General features: G+C 50.6%; 1 long non-coding RNA gene across 1 annotated transcript; it reads left to right on the top strand.

Moving 5' to 3' along the window:
- Positions 1–3,825: 3,825 nt before the first annotated feature.
- On the top strand, positions 3,826–6,156 carry LOC119968585. The gene is made up of 3 exons (XR_005461143.1): positions 3,826–3,987; positions 4,495–4,610; positions 5,374–6,156. It is a non-coding gene; the product is annotated as an uncharacterized LOC119968585 (long non-coding RNA).
- Positions 6,157–6,862: the final 706 nt, after the last annotated feature.

Consider the following 6,862-nt stretch of genomic DNA (forward strand, 5'->3'; position numbering starts at 1 on the left):
ACCTTTTTTGGACACTAAGGACAATTTACCATGGCCAATCCTCCTAACCGGCACATCTTTGGACTGTGGGAGGAAACGGGCGGAGGAAACCCACGCAGAAACGGGAAGAACGGGCAGACTCCGCACAGACAGTGTCCGAAGCCGGGAATCGAACCTGGGGACCATAAGAACATAAGAACTAGGAGCAGGAGTAGGCCATCTGGCCCCTCGAGCCTGCTCCGCCATTCAGTGAGATCATGGCTGATCTTTTGTGGACTCAGCTCCACTTTCCGGCCCGAACACCACCCGACCCTGGAGCTGTGAAGCAACAGTGCTAACCACTGTGCTACCACGCTGCCCTTAACATGAACATTTGCACAACACGGTTCAGCTAAACTTGATGCACTTAAAATCCCCAACGGCTTGGTTGGTAGAGAATGCATCCAACCGAGGCATTTGATACCAGGAAAGCTCTGAATTCAATCCCCAATCAATAGGCTGGAGAATTCCATTGCATGGAGCGCTACCGAGAAATGGTGTCTCTGACAACCCAACACGTCCAAGGCACTGTTGCACCAAGAGTTGCAATCTGTGCCTCAGTAAGTAACAGACAAGAGGCTGTGCCCAAGTCCTGGAGTGGAATTTGAACCCACAATATTCGGACTCAGCCTCATTTATGACATGCCCCTCTCAAGGATAATATCATTTTGACTTCACCTCAGGCCCAGAGTAACGACCGTGGTGACTGTCGCTGTTTAGCACAGGGCTAAATCGCTGGCTTTGAAAGCAGACCAAGCAGGCCAGCAGCACGGTTCGATTCCCGTAACAGCCTCCCCGAACAGGCGCCGGAATGGGGCGACTAGGGACTTTTCACAGTAACTTCATTTGAAGCCTACTCGTGACAATAAGCAATTTTCAATTTTCATTCATGTCTAAAAGGGGGCGTTTAATCCTATCGTGTACAAGTATTACCGCAGAGAGCAGCAGCACCCTGACTGCCCCCCGCCCCCAGCTTCAACTCAAATCTGTGCAGCAGATCAGTTCAGGAAATTAAATCCAGCCACAAGCCTCTCGCCGGAAACAATCACGATCGTTCAGCGGCTGCTCAGTTACCAGGGCGACGGTCGAAATCGAGTAATTAATGGCACTCCTGGAGCATTGTGAGCATGCTCTGGGCATGTCTGAAGGGAGGGGGGGGGGGGGGGGGGGTGGAATGGGGGTGGGGGGTGGAAAGCTGAATTTGAAATTCCTTCAGTATGAGCCTCAATGAGATGCTTCATGATATTACCCGGGTCAGTGTTCTGCACTGGGATCGAATGTGTAGCTGAGAAATTCAATGTTAATTGACACCGGCAAATCTCTGAGCTCAGCAAAAATAAGAGACGCCCTGAGCCAGAAAGGTCCGAGTAAAATAGCCGTTGTTGGCATTGCTGACGCCATTGCTGGCGGCACAGCGGCACAGTGGTTAGCACTGCTGACCCACAGCGCTACGGACCCAGATTTGATTCCGACATTGGGTCGCTATCTGTGTGGAGTTTGCACATTCTGCAACCCCCCCCCCCCCCCCGCACCCCCCCACCCCTCCCACCCCCCACACCCCCACACACACACACACACACGCACACACACCAGATTGCATGGGTTTCCTCCAGGTGCTCCAGTGTCCAAAGATGTGCAGGTTTGGAGGGCCATGTTGACTCGATGGGCCGAATGGCTTCCTTCTGCACTGCAGGTATGCTGTGATTTGGTTACAAATATTGTCCTACACATGCAGCATGGGTCATTCATATGAAGAGCAGCAATGGAAAAATCGTAGAATCAGGAGGAGGCCATTCGGCCCATTTTGTCTGCACCAACCCTCTGAACGAGCACTCCACCTCGGTCCACTCTTCTGCCCGCCCCGTCCTATCCCCACAAACTTACCTGTACATCCCTGGACACACATACCTGGCTAATCCAGTTCAGTTTCTGGTCAATGGAAACCCACAAGATGTTGAGTAGGGGATTCAGTGATGGTAATGCCATTGAATGTCAAGGGGAATGGTTTGATTCTCCCCTGTTGAAATAGTCTGGGCGCGATTCTCCCGACTTACGAAAAATCGGGGAGAATAGCGGGCGGCGTAAATTTTTACGGACACGCTGGTCCGACGCCCTCCCGCTATTCTCCCCCCCCCCCCCACGCCCACCTCCCGACACGAATCGCTGCCCGCCGTTTTTTTACGGCGAGCAGCGATTCACTCCTGGCCGATGGGCCGATTTCCAAGGCCTTTACGGCCGTTTTTACAAGCGTAAAACACACCTGGTCTGACCGTTCGTAAAAACGGCCGTAAAGTCCCGTTCTCAGGAACCATGGCACCGATTGGCACGGCCGTACCACGGCCATGCCAAGGGTGCCATGGGCCCGCGATCGGTGGGCACCGATCGCGGGCAGCGGGTACTTACCCCGTGCACTCTTTCTCCCTCCGCCGCCCCGCTGGATCCATTCCCAGGGCGGCTGAGGGGCATACCGGCCCACGCATGCGCGGCTGACGTCATCTGACGTGTCAGCCGTCGCTAACTTTGGCTAGCGGGCTTAACGAAATTCATTAAGCCCGCGATGCCGGAGTCTACGGCCGCGCGATGCTAGCCCCGACCGGGGAGATGAATCGGTTCCCGGTCGGGGGGGCGGAGGCTGGCGTCAAACGCGCCCGTTTTTGACGCCAGCTTCCCGATTTTTCGTAACTCGGGAGAATCGCGCCCTCTGTGTCTGGTACTTGTGTGGCGTGAATGATACCTGCCACTTGTCAAACTAAGCCTGGATATTATCCAGCTCTTGTCACATTTGGACATGGACTGCTTCAGTTTCTGACGGCTATATTGTGCATCACCAGCAAACATCTCCAATTCTGACCTTATGATAGAAGGAAGGTTGCAGGGTGGATAAGTGACTCATGAGATTCAAACAGTCCAAGTAACCGGGTTTATGGCTGGCATGTAGGTTAACTTCAACCTCCTTGTACCTAACGCTGTGCAGTACCTGGCTTGGGAGTGTTTGATGGGGACAGTGTGGAGGGAGCTTTACTCTGTATCTAACGCTATGCTGTACCTGTCCTGGGAGTGTTTGATGGGGAGAGTGTAGAAGGAGCTTTGCTCTGTATCTAACCCCGTGCTGTACCTGTCCTTGGAGTGTTTGATGGGGACAGTGTAGAGGGAGCTTTACTCTGTATCTAACCCCGTGCTGTGCCTGTCCTGTGAGTGTTTGATGGGGACAGTGTAGAGGGAGCTTTACTCTGTATCTAACCCCGTGCTGTACCTGCCCTGGGAGTGTTTGATGGGGACAGTGTAGAGGGAGCTTTACTCTGTATCTAACCCCGTGCTGTACCTGTCCTGGGAGTGTTTGATGGGGACAGTGTAGAGGGCGCTTTACTCTGTATCTAACCCCGTGCTGTACCTGTCCTGGGAGTGTTTGATGGAGACAGTGTAGAGGGAGCTTTACTCGTATCTAACCCTGTGCTGTACCTGCCCTGGGAGTGTTTGATGGGGACAGTGTAGAGGGAGCTTTACTCTGTATCTAACCCTGTGCTGTACCTGTCCTGGGAGTGTTTGATGGAGACAGTGTAGAGGGAGCTTTACTCTGTATCTAACCCCGTGCTGTATCTGTCCTGGGAGTGTTTGATGGAGACAGTGTAGAGGGAGCTTTACTCTGTATCTAACCCCGTGCTGTACCTGTCCTGGGAGTGTTTGATGGGGAGAGTGTAGAGGGAGCTTTACTCTGTATCTAACCCTGTGCGACAATTCAGGTTCTGGAATTGTGGGTACAGATGGTGTCAAACGCCATGGCCCGTGGTCTAAGTGGACCCTGAGCCCAGTCTTTTGAACAAATTTTCTTGTTATCCTTCAGAGGTGCTTCAGACTAGAAAGAGAGGCTGTAAATAAAATCTGGAATTGTAAACTTGAAAAATCTACCAGGAAACCTAGAAGCTCTCGGACTGTCAGCAGCAGCACAACAATTGTCTTGGTTGGAAAATGGTAAGTGAAATCTCTGAATATCTTAGAGCTAATTTTAGCTGTGTTAGGGGGTGGGTGGGTTGGGGGTTGTTGGCTAGGCTGTGGGATGGGGTTGAGGAGCGTTTGGGGTGATAGGGTTGGTGTGGTGGGGAAACTTGCTGTATGCAATGGGGGGAGCTTCCCAGAATGGGGTGGAAAATTTCGCGGATGGGACATTGAGGGAGATTGGGGCAGGGTGGGGCAGATTGTGGGTGTGTGGCGGCAGCTTTGGAGATGGTTGAAGTATGGGTAGGGGGTGCCGTTTGGTGCATGGTTTGGTGCAAGGTCTGTCCAGTTGAGGGGGGGGGGGGTCGTGGGTGGGTAGCGGGGAGGTTTGGGGTGGGGTGGGGTGAGATGGGGTGGAGATTGGGGATGGGGCGGTGGTGGAATGGGAGGGCGGTGGGCTGGGTGGTTTTGGGGTGACATGTTTAAGACATTGTCCCACAAAATGAATACTGTACATTTCTCAAAATTCTCTTTTGAATTTAGATCAGCAAGTACGTAGCAGATTAATTTTCAATGTGCCCTGAAACTGACACAATTCTGATGACATGCTGTGTTTATATACCAGACGCTTGAGAATATTGGAACTAATGAAAATAAATGTAAGGAACTAAAAAGCAGTGAGTGATGCAATACAGGATATTGGCTCACTGAGGCCCTATTATATTACTGTTGCAAAGTCTGGGAATTAAATCCCTAGTTGTCCCGAGAAGAGTGCTTAAAGGAATGTTTTTACAAACCTCTATTCTGTCCTGGGTTCACCCCACCCTGTATGATCCCTTTTAAACTCAAACGGAAAATGGTCACACTGAGGGACTAACGTTTCTCTGGAAGGGCGATTCCCGATCATCCATTGTAACTTTGGCAAAAACCCCATTGAAATGCCAGGGAAACTTTCATAAAGAGCATTTCCCACAAAGGGCCTTTATAGAAACCCAATCCTACCATTTAATTTCTTCTCAAAATGAATCGCTCAGGATTTTGCAGTCACGCTTTTGTTTTTGCTGTTGGGGTTCCTTATTGATGAATCTTTGGGGTGGCACATTAGCACAGTGGTTAGCACTGTTGCTTCACAGTGCGAGGGTCCCAGGTTTGATTCTCGACTTGGGTCACTGTCTATGGGGAGTCTGCACGTTCTCCCCGTGTCTGCGTGGGTTTCCTCCGGGTGCTCCGGTTTCCTCCCACAAGTCCCGAAAGACGTGTTGTTAGGAGAATTGGACTTTCTGATTTCTCCCTCTGTGTACCCCAACAGGTGCTGGAGTGTGGCAACGAGGGGATTTTCACAGTAACTTCATTGCAGTGTTAATGTAAGCCTACTTGTGACAATAAAGATCATTAAAAATTCAAATTATTTTTCCATTTTAGGCTGGAAGTTTTCATGGTGTACAACATAATTTGTCTGATCGCTTCTGGAAGCTATTTTTAGTTCAGGCGGTGCAGGATTTTTGTACTCTGTGTCATTCTCTGAACAATTCGGATCACCAAATCGATTGGCTCAGAATTTTGAGGACAGTGGCTCACCTCCTGACTCCCCAAAGCTTGTCCACCATCTACAAGGCACAATTCAGGAGTTTGGCGGATGAGCGCAGCTCCCAACAACATTCAAGAAGCTGGACACCATCCAAGACAAAGCAATCCGCTTAATCGGCACCCAGTCCAGCATCTTCAAAATTCACTCCCTTCACCATAGTAGCAGAATGTGCACTATCTGCAAGATACAAGAGCGCATCAAGGCTCCTTCAACATCAGCTTCCAGGGACTTCTGCTGGTGGCTATGAAGTGAGTGGTCGCGCACAAGGAGGCTCCCGTTAAGGTTTTTGTCTCTTTTGCCCGTTTAACAGGCGCAATTTTGGGAAGGAAAGTGGGGTAATTGACAGCGGGGCATGCCTGTAGGATACAATATGAGACTGAAGTTGAATAAAGGCCCCTCATTAGACACAGAGGGCCCTCGTCGCACAGTAGAGGAGAAAATGGTCGAGCCCGCCATGCCATCATTGCCCTCCCAAATGGACAACGGGAAAGTTAGTGGAATTCCTCACGGAGAAATTCAAGAAGCAAAGACTGGAAAAGGGGTGCTTGTCTGTTTCCTTATTTCCCAAGTAGGGGGGGTCACCCTGCTAGTAGGTCTGCTAGTTAACGGGAGCGGAGTAGGGGAGAGGGCGGCGGCTGGTTACCTGTTTTATTTGTTTTACTTGTGGGTTAAGGTAACAAGCCTAGGCTGGTCGGATTTTCTTTGTTCGGGGTGGGGGAGGTAGGGAGGGAATGCTATGGATTTGGGTGAGGTTGTTTATTTGAAGTTTGCAGGGGGGAAGGGGATGGGGAAAGGGAGTGTTGTTGGATAGGTGCTCGAGTGAGAGATGTGGGGAAGGCAGCAGGGACTCAGGGAGGGTAGAGTGCTGGCAATGAAGGTTTTTTTGTTAATGGATTAGTGTGGAGATGGTGATGGCGGCCATCTTAGCAAGGCCTGGAATCGGGATAGGTTTGAGCCCTGTTGGACTTCCTTACTGTGATGATATGCCTGTAAGCAATATCATAGATGGCTGGTGGTGCGACCTCTAACCAGCAGGTGAAAGTACAGACACCCCATACAGTCTCAAGACAGTGGTTATGTGACAAGGTACTCCACTATAAGTGGGGGCACATCCAGCCATAGGCAGAGGGTTATAAGACGTACAGTGAACAGTTGTGCTCGGGTAGTTCCAGAGGAGTACAAAGTAACTCCATGATAACTTGCTCTGTAACAGATCGTTATCTTAACATGTATGGTTCAATAAAGATCCTGGTTTGGACAAGTCAAGTCATTTGGTAGATTCTTTGCTCGACATTGAACACCAAGCACAACACTCAAGGGTGC

This window comes from Scyliorhinus canicula, chromosome 7 (assembly GCF_902713615.1).
Source record: "Scyliorhinus canicula chromosome 7, sScyCan1.1, whole genome shotgun sequence".
Classification (NCBI taxonomy): domain Eukaryota; kingdom Metazoa; phylum Chordata; class Chondrichthyes; order Carcharhiniformes; family Scyliorhinidae; genus Scyliorhinus; species Scyliorhinus canicula.